The 16,601-nt window shown below is 48.0% G+C and overlaps 1 long non-coding RNA gene across 2 annotated transcripts in view; it reads left to right on the forward strand.

Annotated features, from left to right (window-relative positions):
- Positions 1–16,601, forward strand: part of LOC135576411 (uncharacterized) — a 51,691-nt gene that overhangs the window by 21,412 nt on the left and 13,678 nt on the right. For both annotated transcript variants that reach the window (XR_010468129.1, XR_010468130.1), the window contains 3 exons: positions 2,963–3,120; positions 6,713–8,041; positions 15,356–16,583. This is a non-coding gene — a long non-coding RNA (uncharacterized LOC135576411). The remainder of the gene's footprint in view (positions 1–2,962; positions 3,121–6,712; positions 8,042–15,355; positions 16,584–16,601) is intronic.

Raw genomic sequence — 16,601 nt, forward strand, 5'->3', positions numbered from 1 at the left:
TCCCAGCTCTCCTTAAATTTGAAGCATGATGCTAATGGGCTGGAATACTCTTATAATGGGCTGGAATACTCCTATTGCTCAGTCTGGGTGTCAGTCCAGCTCTGCCCCATCCATCCCCCTCCTCGCTGCCTCACCCCTGTGGGCAGAGCTCAGCGTGTCCTCAGCTCTCAGACCAGAGCAATTAAACACATTAACTCTGTGCTGGGCTGTTACCTCTTGTTCAGGAGCAAGAGGGAGGGGGAACTGTCTGTTTGTATATTTTACATGTAACCTTTTGGGGTGGAAAATAGCTCTAAGCGCCAAAGAGGAGAATTAAAGCACATTTTAATGATACGGGTCTTATGTCTGAATGAGCATCTCGGATTACAATATCATTTGGGTCCATGTGATGAAATCCAGCCAGTGAATAATCTCCCATCATCACTTTCTATATTAATATACATATTTATGTTTTAGAGCTTAAATTTAACTGTTATGTTCTTTCAAAAGTAATTAAACCAGGCTTCAAACTAAGGAAATGACCTCTTGTAGTCTCTGCCCACCAGCCACACATGAATATTAAAGAAAGTGGTCAGAAACAGATCTATTTGTGAAAAAAAATAAATGAATGAAATGCAGTTTTCCTTCCCTGCAGCTTCATTCAACCTTTAGTGCAAAAGCGACATGAAATGCATCTGTGTTCATTTGTTTAAAAAACCCCTTTGAACACATCTCCATCTCCATTTAAATTAAAAAATGACTTAGCACAAAGAATAACAAAAAGCCTTCTGTGCAGGAGTACAATGAGTAATGAACTTCAAATCATATCTGCATGAAAGATTGTCGAGTTGGATATTGTTTTTCCATATGACCTGTTTTTTTCCTAATTATGATATTTTTTCCTGGCTCTGATTTTATAAACAGTGGCACTTCTCCCCTTAGCCGCCTTAAAAAGAGGTTGGTTTGATCTTTGACATTTTCTATTTCACAGGCTTCTTTGCAAGTGTCACACAATAGAGCCTTGTTGGGCTCAGTTTAATTAGACACAATTACTTTGCTTTAAGTAGCAGAGGCAGTGATAATTTAAAAAGTTGCAACTCAAAGCAAACAGCTCCTTTTCTGCTTGAAAAATTATACAGTGTCAGTGAATAATTAAAACATACAAAATAATCAGAATTAATTAGCATCTTAACACTTTTAAGTGGTTAAGAGTCTTTATTCCCGGACGTTCCACTCGGGATGCTTTTCGGAGACTGCTAGAATTTGCAAGCAGCTTTTTGGTGATGTTCTCCGGGTCACGGACAGACCTTCACCTTCCTCAGCAGCCGGGCGAGGGGTTAAGTCCCCACAGCGCGACACGAGGTCACCTGGACACGAAATCCTCCCTTCCCATCTCCTCTGAATATGCAAAGCGGCTCCCGCGCCAGCCTCCCCACACTCGGGGCATTCGGATTCAATTCTGCAATTCAGATCCTTGCCGACTTTCTGGTTTCTCCATTAACAAACCCCAAAATGTGCGTATCCATTCCCAGCATTGGATCAGCCATAGCTGGGAAGGCCAGAGAGGCTTTTCTCATCACCTCACCTTCCCCGCATGGACTGGAGCCTTCCAGGCCGCCTCCAGCGCTGGCTCCGCAGCTTGCTGGGCTTCCAGTCACTTATTTCTATGCAGTTCACACGCACTTGTATAGTAATGTGTCAATATTCAGCACGGTCATTCCCATACATCGGCCCATCAATATTTATTGCGGTAATTTCCAGCCATCTGAATAATAGAAATTGCAGATGAAGAAGCTGGTTCGCGGCAGCGACAGGAAGGAAATTGGGTGTCGCAGTTCTCAGTCGAGTGCTTGGAAGAGGCTGCTCTCGACTTGAAATGTCGCTTTGTGCCTTTCATCCCATGACACCTACTTGCTCCAAACCAGTTCTTCTTCCTCTTTCATGAGTACACTTTTCAAATGATAATGGGCTGGTGTCACGACCTTGCTGAAGCAGAGATTGCCGTGCTAAAAATATTAACGCCTTTCATCTTTGCTTCCGAGTCCCAAACGGCTTTGCTGGTTTTCTCTGAACATTTCAAACATATTGATATCACTGTAGAAATGAACTTGCCCTTTTCTGGCTACAATATGATAATCCACTGCATATGCATGCAAAGGTTGATTTCATAACCTTTTTGGTTGTGTGGCAGCCCCTCTCTGCCCATCAGATCAGTGCAGCATGTGGCAGACAAGTGACTTATTCAGGACACCATGGGAGAGCCAGGAACAGCACCCTGGATGGCCACAACCCTGTGTGGTCTTCAACATACTCACATTTTCCATCAATATGTGGATGTAGGAATTGCATCTCATATCCCACCCCAGTCCAAGTGAGGTCTTCTTACTCCACTGCACTGGCCAGTCGGAGGGGTTGAGTCCTGTCCTACCTATGGTACCACCTTTGGAAATCTGGCAGGGCCAAGAGCATGGTGCACAGCCAGTCCTTCCAACACAAACCCTTCTATGATCTATGAGACAGTTCGTCCCTGGGTTATTCAGACATTTGTCCTTCTGCAGCAAAACTGCATCTTCACAGCAGCAGTTTTGGTTTGTCACCGCGTCAGGGTTTGTCCCCATCCTCCTCTAAGGTCTCTGTCCTCCAGCCCCTCAGCCTCATCTCTCACATGCCAGTCTTGTTTGCAAGATGGACTTTCTGCAATTAGCGAGTCTTCTATGCACCTGTTAGCAGTGATTTGGCCCATGGGGAGCTCACCACTTTGTAAAGCAAATTAGGGAACAGGCCCCAAATGTTCCAGCTGGAAGACTGCTGATTTCAAGTGCTGGAGCTGTGAAGTCTATCAGATTTCAACACACCACAAGGGCATAGACTTGATTTTTCCTCTGCATCGCCACCCTCTGTTCAGCTTTCTCTCTACCAGCCCTGGAACAGGAAAATCCATCCTCCTTTTCCACCAATGATTGCTTTATTTATTCTTTTACAGTGAGCTGGAGCGGCTCCTCCAAGGCAACCGAGCTCACGCCAGAGCACATCCCAGCATCTGCACACCGGAGACATTTCCAGCTCTGACCTCTGAACAGGTTTTCCAGGAAGATTTCATCCCCTGGGACGACAACAGCAGCGCTGGTCCCACTATCAGAGGTAATCACAGTGAGGGTCCTTTTTGCGGTACCTTGGGGAAATCTCAGCTTTTTCAGATAGGAAAGGCGGGCATTAGTGTTTCAGTCATTCAGGGTAAAAACCTGCGATACAGAACCAACAATAACGTTCTTGTCTACCATGGACTCCATCAGAGAGCTTAGAAAAGGAGGCAATGTTTTCCTTAGATAACTGATAATAGTCTGCGTAAATGTGCAGCCAATTTAATACTCAGCAGCTTTATGTCTATGGCAGGTGTTTGTTTAAGAGAGGTTTCACAGTACAGAGAGAGGTAAATAGCAGATTTCTTCCTTTATTGGGCCTCAGGCTCATTAAACGACATTTCACTTCCTCATGCACAAGGTTTTTATTCATTAAAGGGATTCACTCTGTTTCCAAGGGTGTTCTTTCCTCCTTTATTGACAATTCACCTAATGTGTTGGAAGTTGTGCATCTGGATGGGGAACAGGCAGTTGAAGTGTCTCTGCTCCCAGCCCGTTGTATTTTCCACCTCCACAAGTGGCTCCTCTCACACTCACAACAAGCAACTTGACAAATTTCATCTTTTCCAGATGCCATCTTTTCTGAAAGACAAACTGTGTCTTCAAAAGGCTGTATTCTTCAACCTCAAAACAGGCGAGTCCTTGCAACTGGCAGACCCAAAAAGGCATGGGATTTGCTTTTGAGACAAACCAGCTTATCAAATTTAAAAATCTCTGCAAAATCTTGGAATTCTGTTTAATTTTTTTCCCCCATATTGATCATTTTTCTACTCTTGCTTCCAAAATCTATGCATGAGCCCAGGATGGAGCACACCCAGCACCTGCCCACACAGATCTACAGACTCATCAGTCTGTTTAGTTTGGAAAATCATGGGAAAACTCCAGAGGATCTAAAAATTCTATTCCTTAAATTAAAGAGCATGAATTCATAAAGCTCTAGTTATCTGCATCTCACAAAAAGTCTTTAATCCATCCAGTGACCTCAAGCTGTCCATCAGTTCCCAAGGAGGACCATCAATGGCAAATAAGCCTTTATCTCCAAACTCGAGCCCTGGTGCCAAACAGCCACCTGCCTTGACCAGCCCTTTTCTGGCCTAATTTTAATGACCAAAGTTGATTTAAAAATCCAATTTGATGGCCTTTCAGTGGCTAAGAACGGCTTGTGCAAGCCCAGAATAACCGGCCACAAAATCTCATGCAAAATAAAAGTCCTTGGATTCCTGCCTTATCAGAAACAATCTCAGCTGCCTGCTGGCTTTCAGCCTGCATGCGGGTAACACCTTCTGGCTGTGGGAAAGCATAGTATGGATAGAAAACAAAATCCATTATGAGAATGCACGCTACAAAATAAACGAAGATCCAACAGCCACCAGAATAAGGAGAAAGAGGTGGAATTGCTGAAGTATATTTGGAGCAAACATTGAGGCTGAAGGTCTCACATGTCCTTTATGAGATGGAAGTGATGAGGTTCCCACTGGCAGTCTCCTGGGTTTAACAAGGAATTCACTAAACTGTTTTGCTAATATCTGGAAAGAAAGAGGGAGATGCTTTCCCAGCAAGCTGAGATAACACAGAAGTGTCTGCTCCACCCCTGAGAGAAGGAAGGTGTTAAACTGCAATTGAGAAAAACAAAGTTTAACTGATTGCTTAAAAACTTCAAAGTTACACAGCTCCAACAATCTGCAACCAAGGATCTGGAAGGAGGTGCTTCCATAGGAGGATGAAGTATTTGCGAAGCTGGGAGAAAACTAATGCTATGATAGTCTTTGCATAAGATCAGCAGGGAGGCATGAGGTGATTAGGAAGATGTTACGGTGCTATAAACACTGGGAAAACTCAAGGAACGGCTGTCATGGACTGGGAGGTGGCTGTGGAGCTGCTCACGTACCACCATTAATGACACTTGGTAAATAGGGCTTTCCAAAGAGTGCAGTAAGTTCTTGAAAATGTGCCTCATGGTGAAAAAGGTGAGAGGTTCAGCGTGTTGAATTTATCTATGAACTAGCTAAAGAGTGATCAGAAGGTGCTGCAAACTGGGAGAAACTGTGGGATTTGCATACGAGCCAAAGCTGGAAAAGCTCAAAGTGCAGGAGTGCAAATAAGCAACCTTGGGAGTACTTGATTTTGGCATGTGATGCGTTTTCCAACAGGTAACACCTGTATACAGGGATTACAAGGCTTTAAAAAGTGTGCCAGATGCATTTGGCTCAGGGAAAGAATCCATGAGCTTGTATTCAGACAGTCACATAAGCCACTGGAGTCATCTCTCCTGGTCTTGATATCTATGGAGATCTTCCAGAAACGTCCTCACCTGAAAAGTTCAGACCTTCAACAGATTTATTGCAGTATTTGAGAAGTCAGTGTTTGTACTCCATACCTTAATATAGCATTGACAACCTCTAAGAAAACATAATTCAGTCTTCCCCAAAGAATTATGCTTATTATAAGACAAAGCTCCTGGCCCCATCGCAACCAGCTGGGTCAGCTCAGACTGGGGACACTGGGGACACTGGGACACTGGGGCTCCCCCAGGCTTGGGCGGCTCTCAGCAGTGATGCTGACTGACAGCTGTCACCTCGCAGCCCTGGGAACACGTGGAGCATTCCCCATTCAAAGGAAACGTCGAAAAGTTTCAGTTTCAGCCTAGTTCAACAGAAACCAAATTTCAACTACCCCAAATATTCCTTTTCTTGGAAATCACACTTTCCGACCAAGTTTCGATTCTTTTTTTTAGGAGGTGCCTAACGCTGTGTTTATGTCATCAGTGGTCAGGAAATACAAGTGTCCCCATGACGGCCCTGGAATGGGGACATCAGGATTTCTGAGAGGGTGAAATTTAGACATATGTTGCTCCTGTGAGCAAAAACCCAAATATTTGCATAAAATCCACTTCCCCTACACCTGTGTTATTACTGCCCTGAATGATGAAACACTGACCTATTTCCATAACAATCGAAATGCCGAAAGAAATGGCCCAGAAGTACTGGGGCCTCTGAATATTTGGGACAGCACTGATAGGATCTGCAGGACAGATAACCCCTGAGGCTCTGAGAGGAGAAGCAACTGAATTATACTGTATATCTTTATTTCTGTGATTCCTTATATCTTTTGCTGCATTTCTCCACCATGAGGAAAGAACTGTTAATCTTATTAAATCTTAAAAAAATCCTACCAATCACCTACCTAATTAAAAACAAAAATGCAATATACTGGGGCATTTAGGAACTGTGTGGACTCCATTCTGATGTTTTAAAGCTCCAGGCTAAAATGATTTGCAAGATCTCATGACAAATACATAGCAAGAGAAGGAGAAGAACTCAGGTGAAACCCATTTTCATCAGGGCCACACAGCTGCTTATAATTGCTGCAATCCATGATTTTTTAAACTGTTATTTTATGACATGTTGTGTTGTTTTATTAGCTATTTGTTAGCACATGTGCTTGTGAACCTCAGGAGTGGGTTCCAGAGCCGCTCTTGCGGCTTCTGCCCGCGCGTCTTGGTTTGTCAGCAGCAGGTTTCTCTGCCTGGGCTGCTGCTCGTTACCAAATGGCTTTTACATTTTCCCTTCTTGTTTCTTTTCTCCCTTCCCCAGCCCTGCAGCTGGACGCTCTGGGGTGCTACGTCAGCTCTAAGAGTGCCAAATTAGCATTTTCAGATGTGCAAAATAATGCCAGTGACAGAAGAGTTGCGTTCAAGGAAAAAAACCCGCAAGAGCAACAGGAGACAAGCCAGAGCGTGCAGAAACTCCCTGTTTCAGTTCAGCTGTCAGTGCGCAACAAGAACTTCCACTTTCCAAGAAGCTGGAAAATGTCCCTGTATTGCCTCTCTACAAAGGCATTAAAATGATGTTTCACCTCCCGAAGACCTCGTTGTCCCTGTCCCAAGAATGTGCGAAACCAAGTACAAGAGGAATAACAGGAAAGAAAACACTTTGCTGTATTGGCTGCACAGCATGTTCCTGGCCAGCCCTGTAGACTGCCGATAAAATATGAATTAAATGCATTTATTGCAATTCATGAAGCCGAGCAGAGGAGTTGTCAAAGAGGTCCGTCCGCTGCAATGTTCCCCTGCCCCTGCTAGTGACAGCAGGCTCCCCAGAAACAAACTCTGCTGCAAAGCACACCCGGGGTGTGCGGGTGAGAAGAGGAGGCATCAGTACATCAGTACATGGGCTATCGGTGCATTATCTGCAACAGAGACCCTGGCAGAGCCATTGCAGCTTGGCCAGACCTAAGGGTTCTGCTCCAGGGTGGCAAACAACCATTGCACACCCACCAGCTCTACCTGTTTGTAAAGCAGAGAACATGCAGGTGCTGTGGACAAGGAAAAAACATGTTCCCTGGGGCAGGGGACATCCAAATAACCAACAGGCAAAGGACAAGGAGTGCCCAGAGTCAGGGCTAAAGAGTGGCTGTTGTTGACTCTGGATCTTACCCATTTTTTCTGCTCTTACACAATGCTCCCGCCATGCATATTAGATGGGGATCAGGAAGACCACAGCAGCAGGAAGTGAAATCCTGCATAGCTCCTGGTCAGGACACAGAAGATGCCAAGAAGGAGCTGGGAGCAGGATGGGACAAAGGTGGCTGCAAAGGTGCCAAGCACGTAAAGCACCCCTGGGACCAGGCTGCTGCGTGCAGGGCGTGGGGTGCAGTGCATGGGGTGCAGCGCTCCTTGCAAACAGGGTGTGCAGGACTGTACTGCAGCGCGGCAGCACGAGGGGGCACAGCGAGGGCTGCGTGTGCTGACAGCACCAGGAGTGCCCGTCCACACACGCTTCGCATCCGACCTTGCTGTAGAAGCCAGACAGCGTGTTTCATTATAATTATCTTTCCACCTTATCTCTCCAATGTCCCGACGAAATGTGCTCTTGCTTTAACAGCTCCGTTGACAGAGTCCCTCACAGTCCCCTGGAACCCAGGTAGGAGACATTGACCTGCATTTTCCTGAAGGAAAACAAATGTGTTTGGCGAAACTTGGGGTAAATGTGTATTTTGCATATAGCAGCATGGGTTTATGCAACCAAACCCCACTCTAGAGCACTACAGTAGATTTCTCAATAAGTACATGAGAGAAATGTTTATTTATCAGGGACAACCCTTTTGTGAGATAGGCACATCCCACCTAATCCAGTACGGACACTCCCTTGGTCCTTGCGGCTCCAGGCACAAGCCGGGACCACCAGACAGCCCTGAGGGTGTAGGTATCCTCAAAGCAGTCCTACCTCCCTCATCCCTCCCCTTTCCTCCCTTCTAACTAATCGATTTAGGCAATTGATGGTATTTACAGCTTGGCTCCGGATCTCTTGTTTGTGAGAATGCAAATGAAACGTTGTTGGAGCTTGTTGGGTTCTGGAATACACAAAGCCTTTGTGATATGCTGATGTCTCACACCAGGCTCACCCTCCTGCCAGGCGGCTGATTGAGTTGCCACCTTCCCGGCTGCTCCTTTCCCAGGCAGCTGGAGGGTGTGGTGCCACCAGCATTTTTGTAGTGGCAAAGCCAGTTTGAGAAATTCCACCCCTGTGGTTGTGTCAATACAGCTGTCTGGGGAGCCGTGTGGCAATTTGGGTGGCTTGCGTTGGTCACATAAAGAGAGTATTTTGGAGGGGGTGTTTTCATCCACCTGGCTGATGTCGGTGGTCTGGTCAGAAGGGACCACGCACAGCAGAGAGGACACCAAGACAGAGCAGGAACGCGCAGCCAGGGGGTGGAAAATCCTTCTCTTGAGAAGTGGCACCAGCACAAAGAATGAAGGTCCGTCACCACTCCAGGAGCACTCTAATCCTGCCATAAGTCATGTAACCTCGAGCTGAAACCATAAAAACTGCATAGATGTGCGGGAGGAATTCCCTGGTGCCATGAAAATAATTAGTGCGCAGCTGTAAGAGAAATATGGGAAATGAGAAAAGTCAAATAGCCAGCCTGGGGAACAGCAGTGGCTTCACAAGCAGAGAAGGTGGCCAAGAGATCCAGGCTGGGTGAGACCAATGGCCAACACCACAGCTGAGTCCTGTAGACTTCGTAAAAATTGTGCTTCTATTAAATTTTGCCTGAGAAAAGCAGTTCTGCAAGAAAAAACACACTGAATCAGGTTGGATTGCCTGTACCTGAGACACAGCTGGGACTCCAGCACTGTAGTTCTGCCCTGAATTTCAAATTTTTTAGCAGAGTTCAGACTAAACAGATATGTAAGCAGCAGCATTAGGACTGGTATCAAACCTGATCTCTGCTTTTTGTTGGCAAGGCTTAGGTACATCCTGATGGAGAACTGGGAAGGGAGCTTGAAATCAGGAGCTCAGTGTGAAGAGCTGAGCCAGCTGGGATATACACAGAGCAATGGGTTAGAAAACTAAGTGGTTTCTCCAGGGAGCGAGAAAATGGTGCCAGGAGTTTTGAAATTAGCACTGAATATAAAAAAGTGAAAGATGAGTAAATACAAGAGAAAACTGCAGGCATGAAACAGACCTCTTCAAACGGGTCGTCACAAGGAACCGGTTAAAAGAACTGGTTAAAAAGTGAGTGTAACTGTCTTTGTCAATGAGCTTTGTGCTTCTGCTGCCCACTCAGAATGTGGTTGATTAAGGTTTGGCAGTAACAAGTACTTCGGCAGCAACGAATGCTGTTTTATTTCTTTTGAATATTTGCACTCTGAACTGCAGATGTAAACAAAAAGAAGGGTGCACAGGGATGTGTTTCTAGCAAGCAGCCCCAGAGCAGAGGTGCTGTCCTCAGGAGTCTGTCTTTCCCCCGCGATTGCAGAGGGATGCAGGCAGCCTTCCCACACCAGCTGCCTGGCCTTTCCACTGCTGGGCTGCTGAGCTGAATTTCCCCAGCATGTGCAGCACAGGTTGGTTTAACCCGTTTAACAAAACCACCCAGCTCGTTGGTGTTGGAACATGCAGGTGCATCCAAGCTGGTGACTGTAACCGCTTGCATTACGCAGGCAGCAGCAGCCGGGCAATGAGCCTTGATGGGATGCTGGGTGCAACCGAGTCTGGCACGGGCAGTGCCACAGGACTGGGTCCTGGCACACCTGGTAGCCTATGAGAAAGGTAGGCATGACTGAGAAAGAATACCTGCTTTGTTTTAGCCTAGAACTAGCCAAAACACACCGTCAGTGTAACGCTGCTGGAGAAATCAAAACTGCAGAGGGACTGGGTTTTTTTGACTGTGTTTGTGTGTCTTGCAAGATTTGAATGCAACCCTAGGAATGTGTTGTTCCATCCATTAGATGTGCTTTGCAACCCAGCGCTTGATGTTAGTATCTCCCAGCGTCAGGCTACGCAGACATGCCTGCTCTTGTTCTGCCAGGAATCCTTCTGGGGCTTTGGCTGAGCTGAGATTTTATAATGCATGGATCCTTGCCAACTTTTAGCCTGTGAAGGCACTTTGCCCACCTTCAGCAAAGCTGAGCAGCACGGCAGGGTTTGCAGTGTGAACCAGCTGTCAAGGATAAGTTATAACTCCTGCCCTGAAGGGAGTGGGAAGAGATGAGGCAGGGAATATCTACCCAAACAAGTTTGTACACACATATGATTTTGTAATATGCTGCCTAGAAGAGACTTGCAGCCACAGTGTAGAAGAGCCTGGAGAGCACTGTAAGGATCACATCCCCGTCCAAGGGGATGGGACGGGCACACACAATGCACTCTGCTGGCATCTGGCTTCCCCAAACAACATCTGTGGATGGTTTTGGGAGCAGCACTTCCACGCAGTGCTGAGAGGACACGGAACAGTTCAAACTTGGTGTTTCCTTCATTCACCTGGTCCTGCAGGAAATTCTTATTGAGGTGACAATGAAGCTTCGAGCATCACTGACTGCACATGGAGGCTGTTTTGCATGCACCCAGCAAGGCAGGAGGTGATTTCAGAGTGAAGACGTTGTTGTATAGTTCCATGTCTGAATAGCAACTTGTGCTCTTTTGCCATAATTAAATGGCAAAACCCTTTCAATTGAATTAAATTTTGTACCAGAGAGACAGTGGGTTTTACTAGCACCAAGAATGAACAGAATATCAGTAATGATAGTGGTTGGGCCCCAGGCAGATGCTGCTGTCAGATATGGTGCTGTCTTCTGAATCATTCTGGGGAAAGATTAGCAAAGTGTTAGACACCTCACGAGAAATCAGAGTCCATTGCAGAGCACAACTTTGCTGGGTAATCTCACTCTTCCCTGCCCAAGGCACCCTGCTTCAACTAGGGCTGGGAGCAGAGAGACGTGGTTCACTCTCCCCTCATTTTCAGAGCTGTGTGTGAAGGTACAAAGCTTTCCCAGTGTGCTTCCCTGCTTTGTCCCCCAACCCAAACACAGCCTTGTGGATATTCCAAGCTTTATCAGCGCTTTCTATATATCGCACGATTTAAGAAACAGTGACTATACGCACATCACACGTTGTCACATGCTGGTAGCTCGATTCTACCTCGGGAGAAGACAACTGAGGTCAGGGATGAACAGTGCGGAGCAGGGTGAGCATCTCATGGCCCTGCTCCCACAACCACATCTGAGCACAACAGGGACACATGCCTGCCCATAGTTAATAACAGCACCAGGAGGGGAAGAGGACACAAAGGCACCTGAATAAAGAGGATGCGGATCCAGCCATCCCTTCAGCTGATTCAGCACCACTTGCAACCCCACAAGTTCTGATGCCCAGGAGGAATTAGCACGATCGGAAGCTTTTGCCTCTCAGCAGCTGCTCCCGTGGGACTGGATTCAGCACAAATGGCTGCTGCCAGATTGATTTCACTCTGGGCTGTGATCTGCCTGTGCTGCCACGTCCAGGGCTGCAGAAAGGATTCGTTCTGCTGACAGGTAGCCTGGGCAGGGGGATGTTCCCGAGCTTCTGGCACCAAGTGCTGCTCCCACTCCTTCCACATTGGTGTAGAGTGGAGTAAACCCTCTTCAATCAGTTTAAAATCAGGTGTGAAACAGGAGTATCCAGCCTGGGCCATTTCATTTTCTGAGATCTAAGCAGGCTCGTAATCTTCATCAGCGTTGCTTCCTGCTTGAAAGGCTTTTCATTAGCTGCTCATTCAGTGAGCACAACCACTTCTGCTACCTCAGCAAAACACATGCCACACTTCTTGCTCAGCAGCAGAAGGCAAACATTTTATTGCATTTTAATCACTGGCAGTTTCAGCAGTTGCTTCCTGGTCTCTGTGTTTCTTTTACCCATCCTGCTGAGAAGCCTCCATAAACCCTGATTGCAGAGACGTGCTTGACCGAAAGCGATCCGGTGCCTCCTCAGCCTCCAAGTAACCGCACAGCCTATGCAGTTCCCCATGCAGATGAAGGCTGAATGTCTGGTGATCTCAGCGGATTATCGATCCAGTCCTGAAGAACTGAGACAGGCTGAGCATAGAAAGTTTTGAGTTGCAAAATGGAGAAAACCCAATGACTGTGTGCCCTTTCCCAACCCAGCCATCGAGGATCCGAGAGCGGTGCTGCCACTGTCAGGCCAGGCTGAGGCTCGATCTGACACCGCAGTTTCAAGTGAAGAAGTGTTGAGCGACTAGAGAAGGGCAGATCCCAGCCCTGGCTGATTGATTCTAGCCCAGTTACCCAGAATCTGTTTGCTGTTGTCCCTGGTGGCTCCCCTAGATGATGCTGGGGGACAGGGTCTCCTGAACGATCACCTGCAGATTGTTCCCTTTCCCCCGGGCACCGCAGCCTGTGACCCACTGCCTCCCTCCCAGGCTCAGTTTTCCTGTGCCTCTGACTCACACCAAGTGTTCAAAAGAAAATCTTGGTGCCTCATTTCTTCATTTTCCTGTGTCTGGGGATTTTCCAGCCTCTGATCCACACTGTTCACGCTGCCAGGGCGGAACTGGTTCTCCTCGCTTGGGCATGATCCTTAACATGCTTGTAATTCACCTACAGCCCCTGTGCTAAGGTCAACATCCCTCTTCCTTCGTTCCGCTGCTGCGTCTATGGGCAGGCATAAGCAGGAATGTGTGTTGGAGCTCCCACCAGATGCTGATGGGCCACGGACAGGCAGCCATGGACTGTCTGCATCAGGACAGACAGAACCCATCGCTGCCCCAGGATGGGACGGTGGGCTACGGGGTGGTGGCCATGGGGCCACCAGCATCCCTCCAGCAGCACCAGCCCTATTCCTGCTCCAGCAGGGGGTTCAGTGGAGTCTTTCCCCATTTACCCACATGAAATTAATGATGGGATCAGGCCCAGCACAAGTGTCAGCTTCTGGCTACCAGCCGTGTGCAAGACCCTAAAGAAGAGGGTAAGCGCTGTGCACAGAAACCCCAAGGGAACAAGAACAAAGGCAGGTCCTTTCTCTTTCCTTCGCCGTTATCTGGGATCGATCGTTGCCTTGATGTAACACAATCCCCTCAGCCCCGCTGCCTGCCTCTCACCCTGCAGAGTCATGCTCAAGCGATTTTGTTTCAGGGTAACACTGAGTTAATTTGTCTGAAGCCCCGTGGGACTTCCCAGCGGGCCCTTTTCTGCAAGGGGATCTTGCTGAGTCTGCAAAATAATTCAGCACAGGGAGGGGAGCATCCGTGGGCCCCAAATCCTCTGGTTTTTCTCCTTCAGCTCTGTGTCCCCTGACCCGCTGAGGTCCCGAGCTGCCCCGGGACAGCGTCGCACTGAAATGGTCCAAGCTCGGTATTTTCCCCGCTGCACAAATCCTGCTGTGTCTTCCTCCTCCCCCGCAGCACCCTCAAGGTCACATTGGGAGGTTGTGTGATCTGATGAAAGGGAACAGGGAGGGAAAAAAAACAGCCCAGCAAGATGAAAACTGATCCCAGGCTGCAGCCCGTTCCCTTCGGCCCCTCTTGGCTGGTTCCGCTCTGCCCGCAACGCACTTGTGAGGCGGTTACGAAAGGAATTGTGCATTCAGGTATTCTAAGAACTGGCTGAGCCTTTTGTCCGGAGAACGGATGGGAAAGCTTACGCCTTAGTGCCTGCTCCTTAAGTAAAGGGTTGTGTAACCCTGGCATGTGGCAGTGCTCCTGCTGGCAAGTGATGAGAAACTGGGCAGAAAACAGCCTTTGAAATGCCCAGCTGGGGAGCCCTGACCCTTCCTCACCCCTCTCATAACCTGGCGGCTGCTCCTCTGCTCAGAAGATGCTCAGAGATTTACCAGCAGCCGGAGTGCTTGCATCTCCACTAGTGATTTAAATATGCCTGGCACTGTTTACTGGCCCCGAGGCCTCTGACACAGAACAATCTATTAAACTTTCTTATCCTCCCAGCCAGGATGAATGCACCTAAGTGCACAGGGCAATAGTATCAAGTCCCTGCTGCCCGTAAACTTTTGTCCAGGAATTGCCTCTGAAAGCACAAATCATGCCAGGGACCCACAATCACAGCAAGACCTTCCAGCCCATGTCCCCATGGTGCCACCCTCCGCCATGCCCAGGTTTACCATGGAGAGGCAGCCCCAGCAGGAAGCAGTGACTTGCACAGATTTACTATATCTCTAGGCTCCCCTTTGCTCAGGGGTGCACAGAGCAGCTCTCTCCCCCTTCTCCCTCATTTGTGCTCTTTGCATCCATTTCTTCTGACGCACCAAACATGAGTGTTTTGCACCGGTGCCACGATTGGCCCGATTGCTCAGACGAGCTGCCCGATCCGCTCCTACTGCTTCGCTGGGAAGGTGCCAAAGTGCTTTTTGCAGAACTGCTGGACTCTTTTCCAGCAAACATCCTGTCAGTAGCTGGATTGTTTGAATATCCAGGGAAATCAAGTGCAAGCTGCAGACTGGCCAGGCGGGTTCCCCAGAAACACTTTTATCGAAACTTCTGGCAGAGAAAGTGCCTGGTTTGGCGGAGCCTTTCCAGGGGCAGGCAGGGAGAGCAAAGGTTCAAGCACCATCTTTGTGTGAGTGGAGTCAGAGGCTTGGCTCCGCTCCTCCTGCTCACAGTGCATGCCCTGGGCACAGGCTGCAGAAACAACCATCTTCATCCAGAGTATGTAAGTAAATGTTCATGGGGCCAGGAGAAGGCTGGTGTGCATGGTGCAGAACATACTCATTCTGGTACCTCAGCTGTTTCTCTTCCTAGGGTAACGTACTAACCACGGGACCCAAATCACATCTCCTCAAGCATGATTTTGGATGTCCCAGGGTTCATTCTGCCTCATAAATAGAATATTTTGGGAAGCTCTGTCTTTTTCCTTTTCACAAAACCAAGCTTTCATTTCCCAGAAATGGGGAGCACGAGCTTGAGCCTCCTGCAAACTTCCTCACGTTTCTGCTTTGGGTTTGCAGCGAGTCATCATCAAATATCAGGTGGAGCAACACACTCCAAAGTGGCCATCACACTGCACCCTAAGGAGCCAGCAAAGAGACGTGCAGCGCAACCAGCAGGATCAGCAGCTGTGTTTGCAGTGTGGGACATCACACAGCCCAGCATCGGAAAAATCACGCTTCTTCCTGAATGCTTTATACGCTATTGTTAGCAGCAGTAATCCTGCGGTACAAGAGCTGTAAGGGATTAGGAAGGAAGAGCTTTCTCCCTGCGTTGCAGTGATTGCACAGTAAATTTCCACAGATTAGCGTGCATTGAGTCGACGGCTTCTCAGATACAGCAGTTCTGCAATTGCTCCTACTTTTGTGGATCTTTTAAACAATAAAGGAGTGAAGAAAAAAGAAGTTGCACCTCTAGCGTATAATGGTGAAACCTCAAAAATTGATTATTTTTCTTTCTTTTTTTTGAGATCTGATTTCTACAACTAAAACGTGTCACTGAGTCTGCAGGGAGCCCCAGGACGGAGTGACAGCGGGTGTCCCCCAGCACTGTCACTGCCGCGTTTGTCCTGCGCACAAAGAAGTGGCACCGGGTTGAGCGGGAGCGGGGCAGCAGCAAACAGATGCCATCTGCCAGGAGCTGACCCGGCGCCCTGCGCCTCCGAACCCTGACTCCGGTGTCAGCAGCAAAGCTCCGCTTGCAAGGGTGGAACTCAGAGCAATTGACCTTTGGGTGACAGTTTGCAGAGTGCCAGCTCGAATGACACTGTGGGGAGGGGTGGGGGTGTTATTAAGGTATATGATATCACCCACAAGCAGGAAAATAGCAAAACTTCCCCTGGGAAAAAGAAGAAAAAGCCTGTGATTTCTCCCAGTGTTTGGCTTCTTGGCTCACGGCTTCACAGGTTCTCTGTTGGAGACAAGAGCTTATCACCAGGGTACCTGCACTTCTCATGAAAGGTAAATTGGCTTTCAACTCCTCTCCATTGCTTTATAACCGTCCTGCTTAGATCTGATGGTGTGCAAAAGTTTACAAAGCATCTTCAGTTGACCTGGAAGGCTTGCCGGCTTGGGAGTAGAGCAAATAGCTTAGCTAGGATAACAGAGAGGAAATCCACTGAATAGCTCAACTCATTAAGATGTTTGCATTTGATGAGACAGCCGCTACCAAGGGCCAGAGAAGAAGAAAGGAGGTGGTGCTGCTCACCCGAGGTGCTGTGATGCACGTCTGCATTGCTGCTCACCCGAGGTGCTGTGATGCACGTCT

The sequence above is a fragment of the Columba livia genome, chromosome 26, assembly GCF_036013475.1.
Source record: "Columba livia isolate bColLiv1 breed racing homer chromosome 26, bColLiv1.pat.W.v2, whole genome shotgun sequence".
NCBI classification, from domain to species: domain Eukaryota; kingdom Metazoa; phylum Chordata; class Aves; order Columbiformes; family Columbidae; genus Columba; species Columba livia.